The sequence below is a fragment of the Triticum urartu genome, chromosome 5A (assembly GCF_056163025.1).
Source record: "Triticum urartu cultivar PI428250 chromosome 5A, HENAU_Tu73, whole genome shotgun sequence".
In the NCBI taxonomy this organism is placed as follows: domain Eukaryota; kingdom Viridiplantae; phylum Streptophyta; class Magnoliopsida; order Poales; family Poaceae; genus Triticum; species Triticum urartu.
In genome coordinates, this window is record NC_141877.1 from 586,462,373 (window position 1) to 586,486,972 (window position 24,600).

A 24,600-nucleotide genomic window follows, 5' to 3' on the forward strand; every position below is an offset into this window, starting at 1 on the left:
TTAAAGACTAAGCATGTTCTCTCAGACAAATGCCTTGATTATCCACATAGTTTAACAGAATGGATTACACCACACTCGTCATATGTTTTAATCGCTACAGAGAACTAACACAACAATATCAACTATTTATACCTAACACCAGTACTCCCACCCCGTTCTTAAGTATAATTTTGTTTAGAAATTCCAATACGAACTACATACGGATGTATATAGACATATTTTAGAGTGTAGATTCACTCATTTTGCTCTGTATATAATCCATATTGAAATCTCTAAAAAAGACTTGTATTTAGAAACAGAGGGAGTAGTCAAGCAAAACACATACGCACACATAATGACTAAAGAAACAGACAAAGGTTGGGGCAAGTTTAATAAGTATTCTCCCAAACAAACGCCTCATTATTCCACACGGTTTGGTATAATAGATTACATCAGACTCTTAACCTTTGTTCATCATCATAGAGTTAATAACCCTAGAAATACCGACGATTTGACTTGAATGTCATGGCTCATGGGTGGCCTAGCAAATCTTCTCTTATCAACACTTGCAGACACACTACATCTAATACGTAGTAGCAACCACAGAGCAAAATATGTGTTGCTTCTTGTCGGTGATTTAAATTAAGTAAATGTTCAAGATTAGCGTATCAGAAAATTGCAGGTCGATCATTTCCAAGCGAGCAGCTCGCCCCCGCGTCGTCTCGGCTGAGGCGGCACGGGCGGAGACTCGGTCGCGCCGCCGGGCCGCCCTCCCGCCCCCCCTCCTTCTTCCCCTCGCCGTCGCCGGAGGAGGCTGCCGGGATAAGCCCTGGCGGCGGACGGCGGCGGCGGGGGCGTTTTCCTCTCGCCAGGCTGCGAGATCTCGGGATGGGAAGGCTCGATCCCCTTTTTCCGCGTCCGCGATGGATCCGTCCGGGACTTCTGCTGCGGCTCCGGCGGGCCCCTGTGCCTCCTGGCAGCGGCCTTCACGGGTGGCACCCGCGATAGCCCCGTCGGCGGGCGCCTGGCCTCCGGCCCGGCTGCTCCTCTCCGACGCGTCGGGGCGAGCGCGGTCCCTGGTCGGGCCGGTGGTGGACTGGCCTCTGGTGGCTCCTGTTGCGCAGCGGTGGTGGGATGCCAGATCGGCCGGATCTGGCCCATCGGCGTCTTCTCGTCCAGCGGGGAGGTGAGGTGTGGTGGCTCTCCGGTGCTGCTGGCGCGGTGGCTTCGCGAGAGGTGGGCAGGTCAGCGAAGGTGCAGTGCGTGAAGGTGCTGGTGGTGTTGGGGTACTCCGGGCGAAAGCTTGGCTGGTCTTGCCGGCCGGCGGCGTCGGCGTTTGTGGACGTCGTTTAACCTCCTTGGAGGCGTCGTTGTGGAGTCCGGCATCCCCTTACGCCCTCGGATCTTGCTCTTCGGGTAAAAGCCTAAGGCCCGATTGGGTCGGGCGATGGCGTCGACATCGTCGCTTCCCTCTTTGGGGCGTCGCCTTGAAGAGCTTCGGATCCCGGTTGCATGCTTCATGGGCTGGACGCTCGCGGCATTGTGGTCGACAGGTGCCCGTCTGGCAATGCGGATGTTGCGCGGCTTCTTGTTTGTGGCAACGATGGCGGCTTCGAGCGGAGTCAGGTTTGCTGATGGTTCTTGGTAGTCGGTCTCTTCCGGCGTGTTCGAGGAGTCGCCGCTCTGGCGCTGGCTCGGTGCAAGCCCAACGCTCTTCTCCTGCAATGCTCGTCGACAGAGTCGGAGCTGCCTGGTCGCCGGCGCGTGTGGTTGACTGTTTGGCATCGGCCGGCGCAAGCCTTAACGCTTCCCCTCGGTGGCGTATGTGCGTTCTTGTGTGGGTTGTCAGGTCGCCCCGTGTGCCTTGTTTCTGCAGGCCAGTTGTGACGGTTTTCGCCCGGTTTTCCGTTTATTAACCGGGCAATTCTCTTCGAGCTTATTTAATGAATCGGGCCCTAAGGGACCGCGTTTCAAAAAAAAAAGATTAGCGTATCATCTTGTAGCATGGTTGCTATTGAATGTTTGATCCTAGTGATCCTTCCATTATCTAAAAAGTGTCCATGAGTTAGTATTGATATTTGGTCACATCGGCTTTAAGCTAGCCCGTGACGCAGAAGCATACTTTCACTCAAGTGTAAAATATCTCAGGCCCCGACCTTGAGCATGACCTCTTTGCCAGCTCTAGCAAGATGATAGATTCCACCGAAGAAAATTAGTGAAATAGTAATAGATTGATATGTTCTACTATTAGTCGCCTACCACCATTCATAATTGCGATAGTACTTGAGCCATCAAAGTTGCAGGGAGGGACTTGAAAATAACTTTGTCATGTGCAAGCTTATTACCTCAAGTACCTGACCACAAGTAGTATATAGTATCATCTTTGCTATTTCCTTTCTAGAAGTCAGTTCCCACAAGCGCACGCGCAATCTTGTGACCGGTGATTAACAATGTTTGTGATGCTAACCAAACACATGTTCAACACATTTTAGCCTCTTCTGTTTGCTATAAGCGTGTGAGGGAAAAATCACTTGTTTGATGCGAATGTGGTGCAGCGAAGCACCACGGCTTGGGAATGAGTGGCATCGTGAAAACATGTCAAACAATGATGATTCTTGAGGCTATTTGGTTTGGTTCCTGGTCACAAAGTGTGGATGTTGGGCTTGTTTGGTTTGTGTCCTGGCCACCATGCCTGAAAAAAGTCAGTGCCTGGAACAGCCTGAGAGCATACGTGTTCTATGCCTGGGCAAGTTGGCCTGAGAAGAGGACGTTTGGATGATGCCTTGGCCTGAAAAAGCATTAGCGAATATTTTATAGTGTCAAAAGTATGTACAGTTGTGGAGCCCATTATACCCGCAGAATATTTTAACACTAATATGTAACCAGGCACGCACCAGGCGTTTGGAATCGTTCGCCTGGCCTCAGGCTAATGGTGGTGCCTGTGTTTGCCCAGGCTAATGATCATCTAATGATCATGACAGTTTTTTCAGGCCAGGCATTGTATCAAACACTCAGGACACTATCCAAACATGTCTCAGGCACACTTGTGGCCAGGCACGAAATCGCCAAGAAGGCAACTAAACTGACCCGTTGTCCGGAGGACGTTTGGTATGCGTCCTCAAGAGTGGACGGCTTGCCCGGCTTGATTCCAGTCATGCACCAGATTATCCTGGCTCAAGCGCTCAAAGTCTGGTGCAGGTGCGAGCGTCGGCTGCAACCTGGATGCTAAGGGCATCTCCAGCTGTTTGCCCCCCCAGGAGGCATTTTTTTCGCCTCCTTGGGGGGCTGCCGGCGAGAATTTTTGCCTGGGTGTCAAAAAGGTTCCACTCGTTGTCTCCCCCACCCCCTCATCTGTCTCTCCTCTGCTTGGCCATGGAGGTGGAGGCGGCATGGCGTGCCCAAGTCCGCTGCCCCGCCATCGCGTTCGACGCCGCCCCGGCCACGCAGAGGCGGGTGCGAGCTCCGCCCCGGCCACGGGCACGGGCGCGGCGAGCTCCGCGTCTGCTCTACTCCGCGCGTCCGCCATCGAGCGGCTCCGTCCCGCTCTGCCGCGCCGATGCCGCACCGAGCGCGGCTCCGTCCCGCTGCCCCGTTCGCGCCCGCCCTAGGCCACGTCTGGCCCCGGCCTCGCCCCGAGCTCCTGCAACACGTCGAGGGAGGAGGGCAGCTCCACGGGCTGCCACCATTACCGCCAACGCACTCCTTGAGCCGCTTGGCGAAGAGCCTAGCGATCTGCAGCTGCGTCTTGGCCATGGTCTTCGCTCGATCTTCAGGAACGAGCTCGCCAGCAGCTCGATGCTCCTCGCGACGTCCAGCTCCGGGCCCTTCCGCTTCCTCCCCGGCGCGTCCCAGGCCTCCTCGGCGGTGCAGCAGCGGCGCGTCGGCGGCGAGGAAGCAGGACGCGGCGGTGAGCGCGGCGCGGTGGGAGCTCCGGAGTGAGGCGAGCGCGAGGAAGACCGCGTTGAGCACATCGAGTGCCTTGACGGAGCGGTCGAGTAGGTCGGCGGCGAGGCGGTCGGCGGGGGGCCTGGCGAGGGCGTCCACGACGTCGAGCAGCTTGGAGAGGAACGCTAGCGAGAGCACCGGCCCCTGGTGCTGCGCCGCGGAGGAGGAGTGGGCGGTGGGGGCGGCGAGTCGATCGGCGAGGGGAGGGCGAGAGGAGGCCGCAGCAGGGAAGGCGGCCACCGGTGGGAGCGGGGCCGCGGTGGCCGGCGAGGGAAGGGCGAGGGGAGGCTGCGGAGGCGCGCCCCCTGGCGTGCGGCGGCGAGGAGGAGGCCGTGATGGTGGGTGGTAGGTGGCGGAAGGAAAAAGGAGAGGAGAGAGAAGAAAGAATAGAGAAATAGAGAGAAAGGAGAGGAGAGGGGAGAGAGGGGCTGTCAAGTGGGGCAGCGGAGAGGAAAAAGCAATGCCGGCGTCCCCAGCTGCCCCCCGACGGGCTGGGTGCGGGGTGCGCGTGCCGGCGCTAATTTTCATAAAATCCGGCGAAAAACGATGTCCTGGGGGCCTGGCTAGGACGTTTTTTACCCGCTGGTGCTAAAAAAAGATGCTTGGGGAACGTCGTGGGGCCCTAGTGAAGATGCCCTAAGCGCTCGGTTGGAACTTCGTCTTCCGGCCGAATCCTTCCCTAAAACAAAGCAGGGCACCGGCGATCGTGACGGTCGGGCTGGAGGATACCGGCAACAAGGTGGATTTCGGACTCGCCAACTCCTGACCCGGTGGATCTCGTCTGAAGGTGGACTCGCCAACAAGGTGGATTTCGATGTGCCTGAAAGTATTGTGGCAGGACGCTCAGAGACGTGTTTGGTATGCATCCTCACTCAAACAGTGCATGGGGAGCACCGGCCGCATTTGTAAAGAAGTGGAGAAAGATTGGACATATATCTCTGTTTTTCTAAAGATCTATCACAAGTGCATAGCACCCCTACAATGGAGAAAAAAGATTCTCAACACCAAGCCAAGATATCATCTGAAAGATAAGACAAGATATTAAATTGTTTCTCTTTCCAAGTCAATCCACGCCTGCCTGAAATAAACTAGACCCGAGCTGCAGAGGAAGAGCTCCGTAATGGTCTGTTTGTTGTAGGGACGGGTTGAGTACTCATAGCAATTCCAGTTGTAAATATGCTTTCGAGAAGCAAATGGAAAGAGAACGAACTGAAATAACACTCAACTTAGACCAAAACATCAGATGCATGCCAGAAAAGAAGGAACAGGCAGGGCAGCAAATCAAAAATAGATGGTAATATTTCTTAAGCTGAATATCCAGCCTCGATGGAAAGCATATAATTATCCTCATGTTACAAGGGTTGGCATCACCCAAATATCACAACAACCCAGACATATCAGGAACCAGAACACCCTATCATCCCAACATACTGGTGCAATGATACAAGGTTCAGCTTTCTCCTCGTTGTTCACCTACTTGGATCGCTGCCTCATCTTTCGGCGCTTCCTCTTGAGCCTCCTCATCCTCTTCTTCTTCCACTGCACATTAACACAAAATGCAGATCATCAGTACAAATTGCATAGTGCTAGATGTGCAGGAACATGAGATAATTCCACATGAAAAGAGAGACTAGTACGTGATTCAGAATCAGAAGATTGAGTGTTTCATTGGATATCATCACGTGATTTTCAGAAACACGGACCAATTGTTCTTCATCATTTCCCAAACTGAAGTCAATTTCAAAATTAAAGAGGAAACAACTATTCTATGATATCTACAGAACTAGTGCATGTTGGTTTGACATTCAGAATGAGTAGGAGGATTTGATCATCAAATAGATCAGACAACACTTTGTCTTCCTCATCATGCCAACGACACAATTAACCGGAAAAAAGAAGTGGGGAAAATGAGCACTCTAGGAGATGCATAAAAACATAACAATTCCATTATGAAAATGGAAAGATAGTTCTATGTGATTTAGAATCAGAAGATTTGAGTGTTTCATTGGATATCATCACATGATTTTCAGAAACACAGACCAATTGTTCTTCATCATTTCCCAAACTAAAGTCGATTTCAAAGGCAAATAGGAAACAATTATGCTAAGATATCTAAAGAACTAGTTAAGCAAAGTAGATCTGCAGTCAGTTTGACATTCAGAATGAGTAGGAGGATTTTATCATCAAATAGATCGGACAACTATTGTCTTCCTCATCATGCCAACCACGCAATTTTACACACACAAAAAAAAGTGGGAAAACCGTGCTAAGCAAATGGCTAAGCAATCAACGTTCTCTCAGACAAATGCCTCGATTGTCCACACGGTTCAATAGAATGGATTACATCAGACTCGTCATCTGTTTTCATCATCATAGAGAACAAACACAACACTAACAACTTTGTACCTAACACCAGCAGTCAAACAAATCTAATGAAGACACCTGCACAAATTGCAGCAGAAAGAAGAAGAAGGCAGGGGGGCCATTGACAAGTATTCTCTCAGACAAATGCCTCGATTGTCCACACGGTTCAATAGAATGGATTACATCAGACTCGTCATCTGTTTTCATCATCATAGAGAATAAATAACCCCAGAAATATCAACGACTTGACTTAGAGTGACACAGGCGGCCAAGCAAATCTAATATTATCCCTCATCTACACAGCAGCAATCATAAATTAAAAGCTTGGAAAAAAACAGAGTTCTCTCAGACAAATGCCTCGTGTTGTCCCCACGGTTGAATGGAATGGATTGTATCGGACATCTAATCAGTGTTGATCATCACAGAGAACCACAAACAAAAAGAATCCGATCGATACAAAGCACATCTAGTTTAAACTCAAACGAACACGCTACATCTACAAAATCCAATGTTCTCTCAGACAAATGCCTCGATTGTCCACATGGTTTATAGAATGGATTGCATCGGACTCGTCATATGTTTTCATCATCACAGAGAACCGCGCAAACAAGCAACTACAACTACCGAGCGCGCGAGCTACATGGTGAGGCAACAGCAGGGAATCACTAGACCGCATCGAGCAGTCGGATCAAAAGGTAAGGTAGAGGTGAATCGGGAACGAACCTTGGCCCTCATCGCGGAGGTGGCGGCGCAGCAGGCGGACTGGGTATCGAACTCTCGGTGTCTGCTTGCTGCGGCGGCGGAGGTGTACGAGGATGGCTCCCGCGTGGTACTTATAGAGGTCGGAAAGGAACCCTAACCAGGATGATGAATGGACGGCTCAGATCGGGACGCGCTGAGTTGGGCCTTAACTCTTTGGCCCATATGTATTTGTGAGAGATGATGATAAGAATTTTCGGGAGCAACTTTGGGCCACAAGGGCCTGTATGGGACTACTTCGCTCCTTAAAATTTAGCTCCGCTGTAGAAAACGCAAGTCATATGGGGTAGCTTCACGATATACCCTAAAACTAGAATCTAAGAGTGTGTTGTGCGTCCAGCAGCCGCCATGTCCCGTGTGTTCTGCGCATCTTTGGGATTTTATTTTTTATTTTTGGACATGTTTTTGGATTTTATATGGTTTTTTGGGCTTTTGCTCGGCTTTCTCTTTGTTTTGGCAAAAAAAAAAATCAGAAAGCAACGCATTTGGGCGAGGAGCGCAGAATGTGCTTCTCCGAGAAGCGCAGTTGTGCTTCCTAGAAAATAAACACGGTCATGAAAAGTACATCCTTACTTTCATGAGAAATATAACCTTGCTTCCACGAGAAGAATATTTGTGCTTCCCAAAAAAGAAAAAAATATAGCAATGCTTCCTTGAAAAAGGAAAAGGCACAGTTTGTGCTTCTGTGTGAGAACCACACATTATGCTTCCCCGAAAAAAGGGAAAAGCACAGCTTGTCCTTTTGTGTGAGAAACACACATTGCGCTTCTCCGAAAAAAGGCTAAAAATGAAACTATGCTTCTCGGCTTCGGTTTTTATTCCTTTTGGGGTTTTATTACCGTTTTTCTTTCAGTTTCCTACTTTTTCTTGGTTTTCCTTTTTTCGTAAAAAAAGTTTGTTGAAACATTGACATGGAATCTAGTTTTGAATCTCGAGGCGAGAAATTCAACGGTGAAAACGGTTCGGGATTTGGATGCATGGTTCAAAAGATGAACTATTTTGAAAAAACAAATCTATAAAAAAAAACTCCTAGATTGTGAGAAGTGACGTGCATGGACTGCGGCACTAGTTAGCACCATAGAAGGTAGAAAATGACCTTTGAAATGGGTACCTCTTAATTAGCGATTTTGAGAATTTTGTATCCTATTGTTCATACCTTCTATTTGTTTACCCCGCATTTGGTCCATGTTCATTTTATAAGTCGTATTTTGGCTTATCATAGAAATTGTTTTTAAGATAACTTTTCTTTGAGTTTTTCTCAAGATATTAGTGATCATGCAACTACGGGTGGACATATTAGAGCACCTACAACCATAACGCCACTTCCCCCAGATGTCCGGACGAACAACTTGGACATTGCCCGGATCCAAAAACGCTACCCGACCGGACCCTCCAAAGCTGACTTATACGTCCGGGCTGTCTAGCATCCCTCATATCCAACCTATGTGTGGCAGATTTGAGCCCACCTAGACGCACTTGCCATGTCGGACCAACATGCAGGACCCGTGCAGAAATGCATTGGTCTGCCCCGAGGCTTAATAGTTTGTTGTTCACATTAATGGCGTCACTTCGGCGTGCCGTGTGAGAGGTCAAGCCATGTCTATTAAGTGAAACAAACCCTAGGAACCCTCACATCACCTCCCTCGGTCTGGGTCTTCACACCGTGTGCACGGCCACGTCCAGTCCGCGCACGAGCTCGTCATGTGAAAGGGTGCGCACAAAGATCACATACTACAAGCTTTTGACGTCAGATCGTCGCGCTCAGATCGTGGCAGTGGTTTGTCCGCGTTGGCCAGGCATGTAGCCCACATAGCGGACGCCCTTTCTCTGGCCTCGGATGAGGACGGGGCTTTACGCTCGAATGTGGCTAGGTGATACGTCTTCGTCGTATCTATAATTTTTGATTGTTTCATGCCAATGTTTTACAACTTTCATATACTTTTGGCAATATTTTATATCATTTTTGGGACTAACATATTGATCCAGTGCCCAGTGCGAATTCCTGTTTGTTGCATGTTTTTTGTTTCGCAGAAAATTCATATTAAACAAAGTCCAAACACGATAAAATTTTACGGATATTTTTTTTAATATATGTAATTTTTAGGAAGCGGAATCAAAGCGAGACAATGTCGGAATCATTAGCAACATCATCTCCGAAGCCAATAGAATTCATGAAGATGAACATTGTGATGATCACCTATCTAATGAATCACTCTCTCTAGGAATTGATCAATCACAAGACGATGTTGAACATGGATACTATGATGAGGATGATGATAGTGACTTTGATCTCGATGAGTCTATAAGACATTTTTGTCTTATGGCAAATCTTCGCAGCTACATGGCTGGAGGAAAGGAATGGGTTCTTGATAGTGGATGTACCGGTCGCATGACCGGAGACAAGGACATGTTTCATGAGCTTGCTGAAAACAACGACCCTCGAAAGTATGTTACTTTTGGTGACAACTCAAAGGGTAAGGTGGTTGGCCTTGGTAAGGTGGCCATCTCACATGATAGCTCCATACAAAATGTTATACTCGTTGAATCCCTTGACTATAATCTACTTTCCGTATCTAGACTTGCTGGCTTTGGTTTCAATGTCCTATTTACTGAAGTAGATTGCCAAGTGTTTCGTAGAGATAATCATAAAATGGCCTTTATCGGTATACGTAGAGGTGATCTATACATTGTTGATTTCACTAAAAAGGCTCAATCTAGAACTTGCTTAATTGCTAAATCCTCTAAAGGTTGGTTGTGGCATAGAAGGTTAGGTCATGTGGGCATGCGGAATCTTGATAATCTAAACAAAGGTGATCATATCCTTGGAGTGAAAGATGTTATATTTGACAAGGATAGATTGTGCAGTGCTTGTCAAGCGGGAAAACAAGTTGGAGGAAGTCACCCCGTGAAGAACATCATGACCACGAGAAGACCGCTCGAGCTACTTCATATGGATCTCTTTGGTCCCAATGCCTACAAAAGTCTTGGTGGAAACTGATGTCTACTACACAACCTTCTTCTTGTAGACGTTGCTGGGCCTCCAAGTGCAGAGTTTTGTAGGACAGTAGCAAATTTCCCTCAAGTGGATGACCTAAGGTTTATCAATCCATAGGAAGCATAGGATGAAGATGGTCTCTTTCAAGCAACCCTGCAACCAAATAACAAAGAGTCTCTTGTGTCCCCAACACACCCAATACAATGGTAAATTGTATAGGTGCACTAGTTCGGGGAAGAGATGGTGATACAAGTGGTATATGGATGGTAGATAATAGTTTTTGTAATCTGAAAATATAAAAACAGCAAGGTAACTAATGATAAAAGTGAGCGTAAACGGTATTGCAATGTGTTGAAACAAGGCCTAGGGTTCATACTTTCACTAGTGCAAGTCCTCTCAACAATAATAACATAATTGGATCACATAACTATCTCTCAACATGCAACAAAGAGTCACTCCAAAGTCACTAATAGCGGAGAACGAATGAAGAGATTATGGTAGGGTATGAAACCACCTCAAAGTTATTCTTTCCAATCAATTCGTTGGGCTATTCCTATAAGTGTCACAAACAACCCTAGAGTTCGTACGAGAATAACACCTTAAGACACAAATCAATCAAAACCCTAATGTCACCTAGATACTCCAATGTCACCTCAAGTATCCGTGGGCATGATTATACGATATGCATCACACAATCTCAGATTTATCTATTCAACCAACACATAGAACCTCAAAGAGTGCCCCAAAGTTTCTACCGGAGAATCACGACGAAAACGTGTGCCAACCCCTATGCATAGGTCCATGGGCGGAACCCGCAAGTTGATCACCAAAACATACATCAAGTGAATCACGTGGTATCCCATTGTCACCACAGATACGCACGGCAAGACATACATCAAGTGTTCTCAAATCTTTAAAGACTCGATCCGATAAGATAACTTCAAAGGGAAAACTCAATCCATTACAAGAGAGTAGAGGGGGAGGAGAAACATCATAGGATCCAAATATAATAGCAAAGCTCGCGATACATCAAGATCGTATCACCTCAAGAACACGGGAGAGAGAGAGATCAAACACATAGCTACTGGTACATACCCTCAGCCCCGAGGGAGAACTACTCCCTCCTTGTCATGGAGAGCACCGGGATGATGAAGATGTCCACCGGAGAGGGATTGCCCCCTCCGGCAGGGTGCTGGAACTGGTCTAGATTGGCTTTCGGTGGCTATAGAGGCTTCTGGCGGCGGGACTCCCGATCTATTGTGCTCCCGGTAGTTTTAGGGTATATGGAGATATATAGGCGGAAGAAGTACGTCAGGGGGCCCACGAGGGGCCCACGAGGGTGGAGGGCGTGCCCCCCCTACCTCGTGGCTTCCTCGAAGCTCCCTTGACATGGACTCCAAGTCTCCCGGGTTGCTTTCCTTCCAAAAATAAGTTCCACGAAGTTTCAGGTCAATTGGACTCCGTTTGATTTTCCTTTTCTTCGAAACCCTAAAATAGGCAAAAAAACAGAAACTGGCACTGGGCTCTGGGTTAATAGGTTAGTCCCAAAAATCATATAAAATAGCATATAAATGCATATAAAACATCCAAGGTTGATAATATAATAGCATGGAACAATAAAAAATTATAGATACGTTGGAGACATATCAGAAACTCATTTGGTCTAGTCATAGTCGATGATTTTTCAAGATTTACGTGGGGTGTTCTTTCTTGATGATAAATTGCAGGTCCAAAAGATCTTCAAGAACTTCACTAGGAAGGCCCAAAATCAATTTTAAGTGAAGATTAAGAAGGTTCGCAGCGACAACGGAACGGAGTTCAAGAACGCAAATGTGGATACCTTTCTTGACGAAGAAGGGATTTCACACGGGTTATCGGCTACGTACACGCCTCAACAAAACGGAGTTGTTGAGAGGAAGAACTGGACTCTTATCGAGATGGCAAGAACGATGCTTGATGAGTACAAGACGCCAAAATACTTTTGGGCAGAAGCGGTTGAGACAGCTTGTCATGCAACAAATCGCTTATATCTTCACAAGCTACTCGGCAAGACGACATACGAGCTTCTCACCGGTAATAAACCCCAAGTTGGATACTTTCGAGTATTCGTCTCAAAGTGTTACATTCTTGATAAGCATCGTCGTTCTAAATTTGCTCCTAAATCTCATGAAGGTTTCCTACTTGGTTATGGCTCAAACTCTCACACTTACCGTGTCAACAACAATTTCACCCAAAAGGTTGAAGAGACGGTAGATGCGAAGTTTGATGAATCTAACGGCTCGCAAGTAGAGCAATTGCCAATTGATGTAGGAGACAAAGATCCTTCGAAGCAATCCAAGACTTGTCTATTGGTAAGATTCGTCCAACAGAGGTGAAGGAGAGTACCTCGTCCGTCCAAGTGGAAGATTCTACCTCACGACAAGGTGAACCAAGAGTGGACACGGAGGCATCCACGAGTGGGACACGCCAAGATGAAGAAAACGAGGAAGTACAACAATATGAACCTCATCAACCTCCTTCTCCACCTTGACAAGAGAATGACAATGTCAACAATGAAGAAGGCCAAGAGGAAGAACAAGATGATGAAGAAGATGTTCCACCCCGACCCAAACAAAAGCTCTCACGAGTTAGAGCAAGAGTCACAAGAGACCATCCCGTCGAGCAAATCTTCAATGATATCCAAACCAGGAGAATCACTCGCTCTAAAACTTGTTTGGCAAATTTTTGTGAACATTATTCATTCATCTCTAGCATTAAACCTATGAAGGTTGAAGAAGCATTGGAAGATCAGAATTGGATAAATGCCATGCATGAAGAGCTACACAACTTTGAGAGGAACCAAGTGTGGACATTGGTCGAGAAGCCCGACAACAACCACAACATCATTGGTGGGTGTTTCGCAACAAGCAAGACGAAGATGGACAAGTCGTTCACAACAAAGCACGTCTTGTCGCCCAAGGCTACACTCAAGCCGAAGGTATGGACTATGGTGAGACATATGCCCCCGTTACTAGACTTGAGTCCATCCGCATCTTACTTGCCTATGCTAATCACCATGATATTACCTTGTACCAAATGAACATTAAAAGTGCTTTTCTAAATGGTGAAATTGAGGAGGAAGTTTATGTTAAACAACCTCCCGGCTTTGTTAATCCTAAGAAACCCGATCATGTTTATAAACTTCACAAAGCTCTTTATGGTCTTAAACAAGCTCCTAGAGCGTGGTATAAATGCTCGACCAAGTTCCTTATTGAAAAAGCTTTGAGATCGGAAAGATAGATTCTACTCTTTTTACTAAAAGGGTTAATGGTGAATTATTTGTGTGCCAAATTTATGTTGATGATATCATATTTGGTTCAACTAACCCTCATTTTAGTGAAAAATTTGGAAAGCTAATGTCGGAGAAGTTTGAGATGTCTATGATGAGTGAACTCAAGTTCTGTCTTGGGTTGCAAATCAAGCAAACCAAGGAGGGTACCTTTGTTTCTCAAACAAAGTGTACCAAGGACTTATTCAAGAAGTTCAATATGCAAGAATGCAAAGGTATGAATACACCCATGCCTACTAGTGGACATCTTGACTTTACCAAGGATGGCAAACCGGTTGACCAAAAGGTTTATCGCTCTATGATTGGTTCATTGTTATATCTATGTGCCTCCCATCCCGATATTATGCTAAGTGTGTGCATGTGTGCACGATATCAAGTGATGACCCACAAGTATAGGGGATCTATCGTAGTCCTTTCGATAAGTAAGAGTGTCGAACCCAACGAGGAGCAGAAGGAAATGATAAGCGGTTTTCAGCAGGGTATCCTCTGCAAGCACTGAAACTATCGGTAACAGATAGTTTTGTGATAAAGTAATTGGTAACGAGTAACAAGTAACAAGTGTAAATAAAGTGCAGCAAGATGGCCCAATCCTTTTTGTAGCAAAGGACAAGCCTAGACAATTTCTTATATTGAGAAAAGCGCTCCCGAGGACACATGGGAATTATCATCAAGCTAGTTTTCATCACGTTCATATGATTCGCTTTTGGTACTTTGATAATTTGATATGTGGGTGGACCGGTGCTTGGGTGCTGTCCTTACTTGGACAAGCATCCCACTTATGATTAACCCCCATTGCAAGCATCCACAACTACAACAAAAGTATTAAGGTAAACCTAACCATAGCATGAAACATATGGATCCAAATCAGCCCCTTACGAAGCAACGCATAAACTAGGGTTTAAGCTTCTGTCACTCTAGCGACCCATCATCTACTTATTACTTCCCAGTGCCTCCCTCTCGGCCCAAACAATGGTGAAGTGTCATGTAGTCGACGTTCACATGACATCACTAGAGGGATGGCAACATACATCTCATCAAAATATCGAACGAATACCAAATTCACATGACTACTAATAGCAAGACTTCTCCCATGTCCTCGGGAACAAACATAACTACTCACAAAGCATATTCATGTTCATAATCAGAGGGGTATTAATATGCATAATGGATCTGAACATATGATCTTTCACCAAGTAAACCAACTAGCATCAACTACAAGGAGTAATCAACACTACTAGCAACCCACAGGTACCAATCTGAGGTTTGGATACAAAGATTGGATACAAGAGATGAACTAGGGTTTGAGATGAGATGGTGTTGGTGAAGATGTTGATGGAGATTGACCCCCTCCCGATGATAGGATCGTTGGTGATGACGATGGTGATGATTTCCCCCTCCTGAAGGGAAGTTTCCCCGGCAGAACAGCTTCGTCGGAGCCCTAGATTGGTTCCGCCAAGGTTCCGCCTCGTGGCGGCGGAGTCTCATCCCGAAAGCTTGCTTATAATTTTTTCTTGGACAAAAGACCTCATATAGCAGAAGATGGGCATCGGAGGGCCACCAGGGGGCCCACGAGGCAGGGGGCGCGCCCAGGGGGGTAGGGCGCGCCCCCACCCTCGTGGCTGGTGGGTGGCCCCCCTCTGATACTTCTTGCGCTCAGTATTTTTTATATATTCTGGAAATAACTTCCGTGCAGTTTTAGGACTTTTGGAGCTGTGCAGAATAGGTCTCTAATATTTGCTCCTTTTCCAGCCCAGAATCCCAGCTGTCGGCATTCTCCCTCTTCATGTAAACCTTGTAAAATAAGAGAGAATAGGCATAAGTATTGTGACATAATGTGTAATAACAACCCATAATGCAATAAATATCGATATAAAAGCATGATGCAAAATGGACGCATCAACTCCCCCAAGCTTAGACCTCGCTTGTCCTCAAGCAAAAGCTGAAATCGAAAAATATGTCCACATGTTTAGAGATAGAGGTGTCGATAAAAATAAAATACAGACATGAGGGCATCATGATCATTCTTAGAACAACAATATATATATATTGTCATATGATCTCTTATGCTAAAGTAACAATTCAATCACAATTTCAAGTATGAATCATAAACTTCATTGAGAACCAACAAACTCTAATCTCAGTCATTGAGGCAATTACAATTTATCATAACATAGGAAAGAGTCAATATAAGAGCTTTTCAACAAGTCCACATACTCAACCATCATTTAGTCTTGCACAATTGCTAACACTCATGCAATATTTATGGGTATGGAGTTTTAATCGGACACAGAGAAAGATAGGGGCTCATAGTTTTGCCTCCCAACGTTTTACCTCAAGGGTAATGCCAACCATAATAGTTCATGAAAACTCACATCCAATTAGCTATATATATCTGGATATTTCCAACACATTGTGCTTGCCAAAGGATAAAATGTAAAAGGAAAGGTCAAGATCACCATGACTCTTATATAAGGTAGAAGATAAAAGTAAAAGATAGGCCCTTCGCAGAGGGAAGCAGAGGTTGTCATGCACTTTTTTGGTTGGATGCACAAAATCTTAATGCAAAAGAACGTCACTTTATATTGCCACTTGTGATATGGACCTTTATTATGCAGTCCGTCGCTTTTATTTCTTCCACATCACAAGATCGTATAAAGCTTATTTTCTCCACATTAATAAGTCATACATATTTAGAGAGCAATTTTTATTGCTTGCACCGATGACAACTTACTTGAAGGATCTTACTCAATCCATAGGTAGATATGGTGGACTCTCATGGCAGAACTGGGTTTAGAGATATTTGGAAGCACAAGTAGTGTTGGGGAACGTAGTATTTCAAAAAATTCCTACGCACATGCAAGATCATGGTGATGCATAGCAACAAGAGGGGAGAGTGTTTTCTACGTACCCTCGTAGACCGAAAGCGGAAGCGTTAGCACAACGCGGTTGATGTAGTCGTACGTCTTCACGGCCCGACCGATCAAGCACCGAAACTACGGCACCTCCGAGTTCTAGCACACGTTCAGCTCGATGACGATCCCCGGATTCCGATCCAGCAGAATGTCGGGGAAGAGTCCCGTCAGCACGACGGCGTGGTGAATATCTTGATGTTCTACCGTCGCAGGGCTTCGCCTAAGCACCGCTACAATATTATCAAGGATTATGGTGGAGAAGGGCACCGCACACGGCTAATAGATCTCAAGGATCAATTGTTGTGTCTAGAGGTGCCCCCTGCCCCCGTATATAAAGGAGCAAGGGGGAAGGGCGGCCGGCCAGGAGGAGGCGCGCCAGGGAGGAGTCCTACTCTTACCGGGAGTAGGACTCCCTCCTTTCCTTGTCCAACTAGGAGAGGGGGAAGGAAGGGAGAGAGGAGAAAAAGGAAAGGGGGGGGGCACCGCCCCTCCCTCCTTGTCCAATTCGGATTAGAGAGGGAGGGGGCGCGCAGCCTGCCCTGGCCGCCCCTCCTCTGCTCCACTTTGGGCCCATGAGGCACATTAACCCCCCCGGGGGGGGGGGGGTTCGGTAACCCCCTGTACTCCGTTTTATATCCGATAACTCCCGGAACCATTCCTGTGTCCGAATATAGTCGTCCAATATATCAATCTTTATGTCTCGACTATTTCGAGACTCCTCGTTATGTCCGTGATTACATCCGGGACTCCGAACAACCTTCGGTACATCAAAATATATAAACTCATAATGAAACTGTCATCTTAACATTAAGCATGCGGACCCTACGGGTTCGAGAACAATGTAGACATGACCGAGACACGTCTCCGGTCAATAACCAATAGCGGAACCTGGATGCTCATATTGGCTCCTACATATTCTACGAAGATCTTTTATCGGTCAGACCGCATAACAACATACGTTGTTCCCTTTGTCATCGGTATGTTACTTGCCCGAGATTTGATCGTCGGTATCTCAATACCTAGTTCAATCTCGTTACCGGCAAGTCTCTTTACTCGTTCTGTAATACATCATCCCGCAACTAACTTATTAGTTGCAATGCTTGCAAGGCTTATGTGATGTGCATTACCGAGAGGGCCCAGAGATACCTCTCCGACAATCGGATTGAGAAATTCTAATCTCGAAATACGCCAACCCAACAAGTACCTTCAGAGACACCTGTAGAGCACCTTTATAATCACCCAGTTACGTTGTGACGTTTGGTAGAACACAAAGTGTTCCTCCGGTAAACGGGAGTTGCATAATCTCATAGTCATAGGAACATGTATAAGTCATGTAGAAAGCAATGGCAACAAACTAAACGATCAAGTGCTAAGCTAACGAAATGGGTCAAGTCAATCACATCATTCTCCTAATGATGTGATCCCGTTAATCAAATGACAACTCATGTCTATGGTTAGGAAACATAACCATCTTTGATCAACGAGCTAGTCAAGTAGAGGCATACTAGTGACACTATGTTTGTCTATGTATTCACACATGTATTATGTTTCCGGTTAATACAATTCTAGCATGAATAATAAACATTTATCATGATATAAGGAAATAAATAATAACTTTATTATTGCCTCTAGGGCATATTTCCTTCAGTCTCCCACTTGCACTAGAGTCAATAATCTAGATTACATAGTAATGATTCTAACACCCATGGAGCCTTGGTGCTGATCATGTTTTGCTCGTGGAAGAGGCTTAGTCAGCGGGTCTGCAACATTCAGATCCATATGTATCTTGCAAATTTCTATGTCTCCCACTTGGACTAAATCCCGAATGGAATTGAAGCGTCTCTTGATGTGCTTGGTTCTCTTGTGAAATCTGGATTCCTTTGCCAAGGCAATTGCACCAGTATTGTCACAAAAGATTTTCATTGGATCCTATGCACTAGGTATGACACCTAGATCGGATATGAACTCCTTCATCCAGACTCCTTCATTTGCTGCTTCCGAAGCAGCTATGTACTCTGCTTCACATGTAGATCCCGCCACGACACTTTGTTTAGAACTGCACCAACTGACAGCTCCACCATTCAGTAAAAACACGTATCCGGTTTGCGATTTAGAATCATTCGGATCAGTGTCAAAGCTTGCATCAACGTAACCATTTACGATGAGCTCTTTGTCACCTCCATATACGAGAAACATATCCTTAGTCCTTTTCAGGTATTTCAGGATGTTCTTGACCGTTGTCCAGTGACCCACTCCTGGATTACTTTGGTACCTCCCTGCTAGACTTATAGCAAGGCACACATCAGGTCTGGTACACAACATTGCATACATGATAGAGCCTATGGCTGAAGCATAGGGAACATCTTTCATTTTCTCTCTATCTTCTGCGGTGGTCGGACATTGAGTCTTACTCAACTTCACACCTTGTAACACAGGCAAGAACCCTTTCTTTGCTTGATCCATTTTGAACTTCTTCAAAACCTTGTCAAGGTATGTGCTTTGTGAAAGTCCAATTAAGCGTCTTGATCTATCTCTATAGATCTTAACGCTCAATATGTAAGCAGCTTCACCGAGGTCTTTCATTGAAAAACTCTTATTCAAGTATCCCTTTATGCTATCCAGAAATTCTATATCATTTCCAATCAATAATATGTCATCCACATATAATATCAGAAATGCTACAGAGCTCCCACTCACTTTCTTATAAATACAGGCTTCTCCAAAAGTCTGTACAAAACCAAATGCTTTGATCACACTATCAAAGCGTTTATTCCAACTCCGAGAGGCTTGCACCAGTCCATAAATGGATCGCTGGAGCTTGCACACTTTGTTAGCTCCCTTTGGATCGACAAAACCTTCTGGTTGCATCATATTCAACTCTTCTTCTAGAAATCCATTCAGGAATGCAGTTTTGACATCCATTTGCCAAATTTCATAATCATAAAATGCGGCAATTGCTAACATGATTCGGACAGACTTAAGCATCGCTACGGGTGAGAAGGTCTCATCGTAGTCAATCCCTTGAACTTGTCGAAAACCTTTTGCAACAAGTCGAGCTTTATAGACAGTAACATTACCGTCAGCGTCAGTCTTCTTCTTGAAGATCCATTTATTCTCAATTGCTTGCCGATCAATGGGCAAGTCAACCAAAGTCCACACTTTGTTCTCATACATGGATCCCATCTCAGATTTCATGGCTTCTAGCCATTTTGCGAAATCTAGGCTCACCATCGCTTCTTCATAGTTCGTAGGTTCATCATGATCTAGTAGCATGACTTCCAGAATAGGATTACCGTACCACTCTGGTGCGGATCGTACTCTGGTTGATCTACGAGGTTCGGTAGTAACTTGATCTGAAGTTTCATGATCATTATCATTAGCTTCCTCACTAATTGGTGTAGGTGTCACAGAAACCAGTTTCTGTGATGTACTACTTTCCAATAAGGGAGTGGGTATAGTTACCTCATCAAGTTCTACTTTTCTCCCACTCACTTCTTTCGAGAGAAACTCCTTCTCTAGAAAAACTCCGAATTTAGCAACAAAAGTCTTGCCTTCGGATCTGTGATAGAAGGTGTACCCAACAATCTCCTTTGGGTATCCTATGAAGACACATTTCTCCGATTTGGGTTCGAGCTTATCAGGTTGAAGCTTTTTCACATAAGCATCGCAGCCCCAAACTTTCAGAAACAACAACTTTGGTTTCTTGCCAAACCACAGTTCATAAGGCGTCGTCTCAACGGATTTCGATGGTGTCCTATTTAACGTGAATGCAACCGTCTCTAAAGCATAACCCCAAAACGATAACGGTAAATCAGTAAGAGACATCATAGATCGCACCATATCTAATAAAGTACGATTACGACGTTCGGGCACACCATTACGCTGTGGTGTTCCGGGTGGCGTGAGTTGCGAAACTATTCCGCATTGTTTCAAATGTAGACCAAACTCGTAACTCAAATATTCTCCTCCATGATCAGATCGTAGAAACTTTATTTTCTTGTTACAATGATTTTCAACTTCACTCTAAAATTCTTTGAACTTTTCAAATGTTTCAGACTTATGTTTCATTAAGTAGATATACCCATATCTGCTTAAATCATCTGTGAAGGTGAGAAAATAACGATATCCGCCACGAGCCTCAACATTCATTGGACCACATACATCTGTATGTATGATTTCCAACAAATCTGTTGCTCTCTCCATAGTACCGGAGAACGGCGTTTTAGTCATCTTACCCATGAGGCACGGTTCGCAAGTACCAAGTGATTCATAATCAAGTGGTTCCAAAAGTCCATTAGTATGGAGTTTCTTCATGCGCTTTACACCGATATGACCTAAACGGCAGTGCCACAAATAAGTTGCACTATCATTATCAACTCTGCATCTTTTGATTTCAACATTATGAATATGTGTATCACTACTATTGAGATTCATCAAAAAATAGACCACTCTTCAAGGGTGCATGACCATAAAAGATATTACTCATATAAATAGAACAACCATTATTCTCTGATTTAAATGAATAACCGTCTCGCATCAAACAAGATCCAGATATAATGTTCATGCTCAACGCTGGCACCAAATAACAATTATTTAGGTCTAATACAAATCCCGAAGGTAGATGTAGAGGTAGCGTGCCAACCGCGATCACATCGACTTTGGAACCATTTCCCACGCGCATCGTCACCTCGTCCTTAGCCAATCTTCGCTTAATCTGTAGCCCTTGTTTCGAGTTGCAAATGTTAGCAATAGAACTAGTATCAAATACCCAGGTGCTATTGCGAGCATTAGTAAGGTACACATTAATAACATGTATATCACATATACCTTTGTTCACTTTGCCATCCTTCTTATCCGCCAAATACTTGGGGCAGTTCCGCTTTCAGTGACCAGTCTGCTTGCAGTAGAAGCACTCAGTCTCAGGCTTAGGTCCAGACTTGGGTTTTTTCTCCTGAGCAGCAACTTGTTTGCAGTTCTTCTTGAAGTTCCCTTTCTTTTTCCCTTTGCCCTTTTTCTTGAAACTGGTGGTCTTATTGACCATCAACACTTGATGCTCCTTCTTGATTTCTACCTCCGCGGCTTTTAGCATTGCGAAGAGCTCATGAATAGTCTTATTCATCCCTTGCATATTATAGTTCATCACGAAGCTTTTGTAGCTTGGTGGCAGTGATTGAAGAACTCTGTCAATGACACTATCAACATGAAGATTAACCCCCAGTTGAGTCAAGTGATTATGATACCCAGACATTTTGAGTATATGTTCACTGACAGAACTATTCTCCTCCATCTTGCAGCTATAGAACTTATTGGAGACTTCATATCTCTCAATCCGGGCATTTGCTTGAAATATTAACTTCAACTCCTGGAACATCTCATATGCTCCATGACGTTCAAAACGTCGTTGAAGACCCGGTTCTAAGCCGTAAAGCATGGCACACTAAACTATCGAGTAGTCATCAGCTTTGCTCTGTCAGACGTTCATAACATCTGCTGTTGCTCCTGCAGCAGGCTTGGCACTTAGCGGTGCTTCCAGGACGTAATTCTTCTGTGCAGCAATGAGGATAATCCTCAAGTTACGGACCCAGTCCGTGTAATTGCTACCATCATCTTTCAACTTTGCTTTCTCAAGGAACGCATTAAAATTCAACGGAACAACAGCACGAGCCATCTATCTACAATCAAACATAGATAAGCAAGATACTATCAGGTACTAAGTTCATGATAAATTTAAGTTCAATTAATCATATTACTTAAGAACTCCCACTTAGAAAGATATCCCTCTAATCCTCTAAGTGATCACGTGATCCAAATCAAGTAAACCATGTCTGATCATCACGTGAGATGGAGTAGTATCAATGGTGAACATCAATATGTTGATCATATCTACTATATGATTCACGCTCGACCTTTCGGTCTCCGTGTTCCGAGGCCATATCTGTTATATGCTAGGCTCGTCAAGTTAAACCTGAGTATTCCGCGTGTGCAACTATTTTGCACCCGTTGTATTTGAACGTAGAGCCTATCACACCCGATCATCACGTGGTGTCTCAGCACGAAGAACTTTCGCAATGGTGCATACTCAGGGAGAACACTTATACTTTGATAATTTAGTGAGGGATCATCTTATAATGCTACCGTCAATCAAAGCAAGATAAGATGCATAAAAGATAAACATCACATGCAATCAATATAAGTGATATGATATGGCCATCATCATCTTGTGCTTGTGATCTCCATCTTCGAAGCACCGTCATGATCACCATCGTCACCGGCGTGACACCTTGATCACCATCGTAGCATCGTTGTCGTCTCGCCAATCTTACGCTTCCACGACTATCGCTACCGCTTAGTGATAAAGTAAAGCATTACAGTGCAATTGCATTGCATACAATAAAGCGACAACCATATGGCTCCTGCCAGTTGCCGATAACTCGGTTACAAAACATGATCATCTCATACAATAAAATTTAGCATCATGTCTTGACCATATCACATCACAACATGCCCTGCAAAAACAAGTTAGACGTCCTCTACTTTGTTGTTGCAAGTTTTACGTGGCTGCTACGAGCTTAGCAAGAACCGTTCTTACCTACGCATCAAAACCACAATGATAGTTTGTCAAGTTGGTGCTGTTTTAACCTTCGCAAGGACCGGGCGTAGACAAACTTGGTTCAACTAAAGTTGGAGAAACTGACACCCGCCAGCTACCTGTGTGCAAAGCACGTCGGTACAACCAGTCTTGCGTGAGCGTACACGTAATGTCAGTCTGGGACGCTTCATCCAACAATACCGCCGAACCAAAGTATGACATGCTGGTAAGCAGTATGACTTATATCGCCCACAACTCACTTGTGTTCTACTCGTGCACAACATCAACGCATAAAACCTAGGCTCGGATGCCACTGTTGGGGAACGTAGTAATTTCAAAAAATTTCCTACGCACACGCAAGATCATGGTGATGCATAGAAACGAGAGGGGAGAGTGTTGTCTACGTACCCTCGTAGACCGGAAGCGGAAGCGTTAGCACAACGCGGTTGATGTAGTCGTACGTCTTCATGGCCCGACCGATCAAGCACCGAAACTACGGCACCTCCGAGTTCTAGCACACGTTCAGCTCGATGACGATCCCCGGATTCCGATCCAGCAGAATGTCGGGGAAGAGTTCTGTCAGCACGACGGCATGGTGACGATCTTGATGTTCTACCGTCGTAGGGCTTCACTTAAGCACCGCTACAATATTATCGAGGATTATGGTGGAGGAGGGCACCGCACACGGCTAATAGATCTCAAGGATCAATTGTTGTGTCTAGAGGTGCCCCTGCCCCCATATATAAAGGAGCAAGGGGGAGGGGCGGCCGGCCAGGAGGAGGCGCGCCAGGGAGGAGGCCTACTCCTACTGGGAGTAGGACTCCTTCCTTTCCTTGTCCAACTAGGAGAGGGGGAAGGAAGGGAGAGAGGAGAGAAAGGAAAGGGGGGCGCCGCCCCTCCCCCTTGTCCAATTCGGACTAGAGGGGGAGGGGGCGCGCAGCCTGCCCTGGCCGCCCCTCCTGGCCGCCCCTCCTCTGCTCCACTTTGGGCCCATGAGGCCCATTAACCCCGGGGGGGGGGGGGGTTCCGGTAACCCCCGATACTCCGTTTTATATCCGATAACTCCCGGAACCATTCCTGTGTCCGAATATAGTCGTCCAATATATCAATCTTTATGTCTCGACTATATCGAGACTCCTCGTTATGTCCGTGATCACATCCGGGACTCCGAACAACCTTCGGTACATCAAAATATATAAACTCATAATGAAATTGTCATCGTAAGTTAGGCGTGCGGACCCTACGGGTTCGAGAACAATGTAGACATGACCGAGACACGTCTCCGGTCAATAACCATTAGCGGAACCTGGATGCTCATATTGGCTCCTACATATTCTACGAAGATCTTTTATCGGTCAGACCGCATAACAACATACGTTGTTCCCTTTGTCATCGGTATGTTACTTGCCCGAGATTTGATCGTCGGTATCTCAATACCTAGTTCAATCTCGTTACCGGCAAGTCTCTTTACTCGTTCTGTAATACATCATCCCGCAACTAACTTATTAGTTGCAATGCTTGCAAGGCTTATGTGATGTGTATTACCGAGAGGGCCCAGAGATACCTCTCCGACAATCGGAGTGACAAATCCTAATCTCGAAATACGCCAACCCAACAAGTACCTTCGGAGACACCTGTAGAGCACCTTTATAATCACCCAGTTACGTTGTGACGTTTGGTAGCACACAAAGTGTTCCTCCGGTAAACGGGAGTTGCATAATCTCATAGT

At 45.6% G+C, this 24,600-nt stretch overlaps 1 long non-coding RNA gene, 10 other non-coding genes and 1 pseudogene across 11 annotated transcripts; 1 reads left to right on the forward strand and 11 right to left on the reverse strand.

Annotated features, from left to right (window-relative positions):
• Nucleotides 1-16: 16 nt before the first annotated feature.
• LOC125511919 (small nucleolar RNA SNOR75) lies at nucleotides 17-103 on the reverse strand. The gene has a single exon (XR_007285188.2). It is a non-coding gene; the product is annotated as a small nucleolar RNA SNOR75 (small nucleolar RNA).
• Nucleotides 104-378: 275 nt separating this feature from the next.
• LOC125511925 (small nucleolar RNA SNOR75) lies at nucleotides 379-465 on the reverse strand. Its single transcript, XR_007285194.2, has one exon. It is a non-coding gene; the product is annotated as a small nucleolar RNA SNOR75 (small nucleolar RNA).
• A 127-nt stretch (nucleotides 466-592) lies between these two features.
• Nucleotides 593-2,360, forward strand: LOC147973093 (uncharacterized; annotated as a pseudogene).
• A 2,842-nt stretch (nucleotides 2,361-5,202) lies between these two features.
• Nucleotides 5,203-7,145, reverse strand: LOC125510803 (uncharacterized). The gene is made up of 2 exons (XR_007284749.2): nucleotides 7,012-7,145; nucleotides 5,203-5,463 (listed from the first exon to the last, which is right to left on the reverse strand). It is a non-coding gene; the product is annotated as an uncharacterized LOC125510803 (long non-coding RNA).
• Nucleotides 5,569-5,649, reverse strand: LOC147973094 (small nucleolar RNA SNORD18). The gene has a single exon (XR_015606847.1). It is a non-coding gene; the product is annotated as a small nucleolar RNA SNORD18 (small nucleolar RNA).
• LOC147973095 (small nucleolar RNA Z105) lies at nucleotides 5,730-5,797 on the reverse strand. Its single transcript, XR_015606849.1, has one exon. It is a non-coding gene; the product is annotated as a small nucleolar RNA Z105 (small nucleolar RNA).
• LOC125511730 (small nucleolar RNA SNORD18) lies at nucleotides 5,905-5,986 on the reverse strand. Its single transcript, XR_007285085.2, has one exon. It is a non-coding gene; the product is annotated as a small nucleolar RNA SNORD18 (small nucleolar RNA).
• Nucleotides 6,082-6,148, reverse strand: LOC125511750 (small nucleolar RNA Z105). The gene has a single exon (XR_007285102.1). It is a non-coding gene; the product is annotated as a small nucleolar RNA Z105 (small nucleolar RNA).
• On the reverse strand, nucleotides 6,217-6,303 carry LOC125511912 (small nucleolar RNA SNOR75). The gene has a single exon (XR_007285182.2). It is a non-coding gene; the product is annotated as a small nucleolar RNA SNOR75 (small nucleolar RNA).
• LOC125511914 (small nucleolar RNA SNOR75) lies at nucleotides 6,420-6,506 on the reverse strand. The gene has a single exon (XR_007285184.1). It is a non-coding gene; the product is annotated as a small nucleolar RNA SNOR75 (small nucleolar RNA).
• LOC125511920 (small nucleolar RNA SNOR75) lies at nucleotides 6,629-6,716 on the reverse strand. The gene has a single exon (XR_007285189.2). It is a non-coding gene; the product is annotated as a small nucleolar RNA SNOR75 (small nucleolar RNA).
• On the reverse strand, nucleotides 6,800-6,885 carry LOC125511911 (small nucleolar RNA SNOR75). Its single transcript, XR_007285181.2, has one exon. It is a non-coding gene; the product is annotated as a small nucleolar RNA SNOR75 (small nucleolar RNA).
• Nucleotides 7,146-24,600: the final 17,455 nt, after the last annotated feature.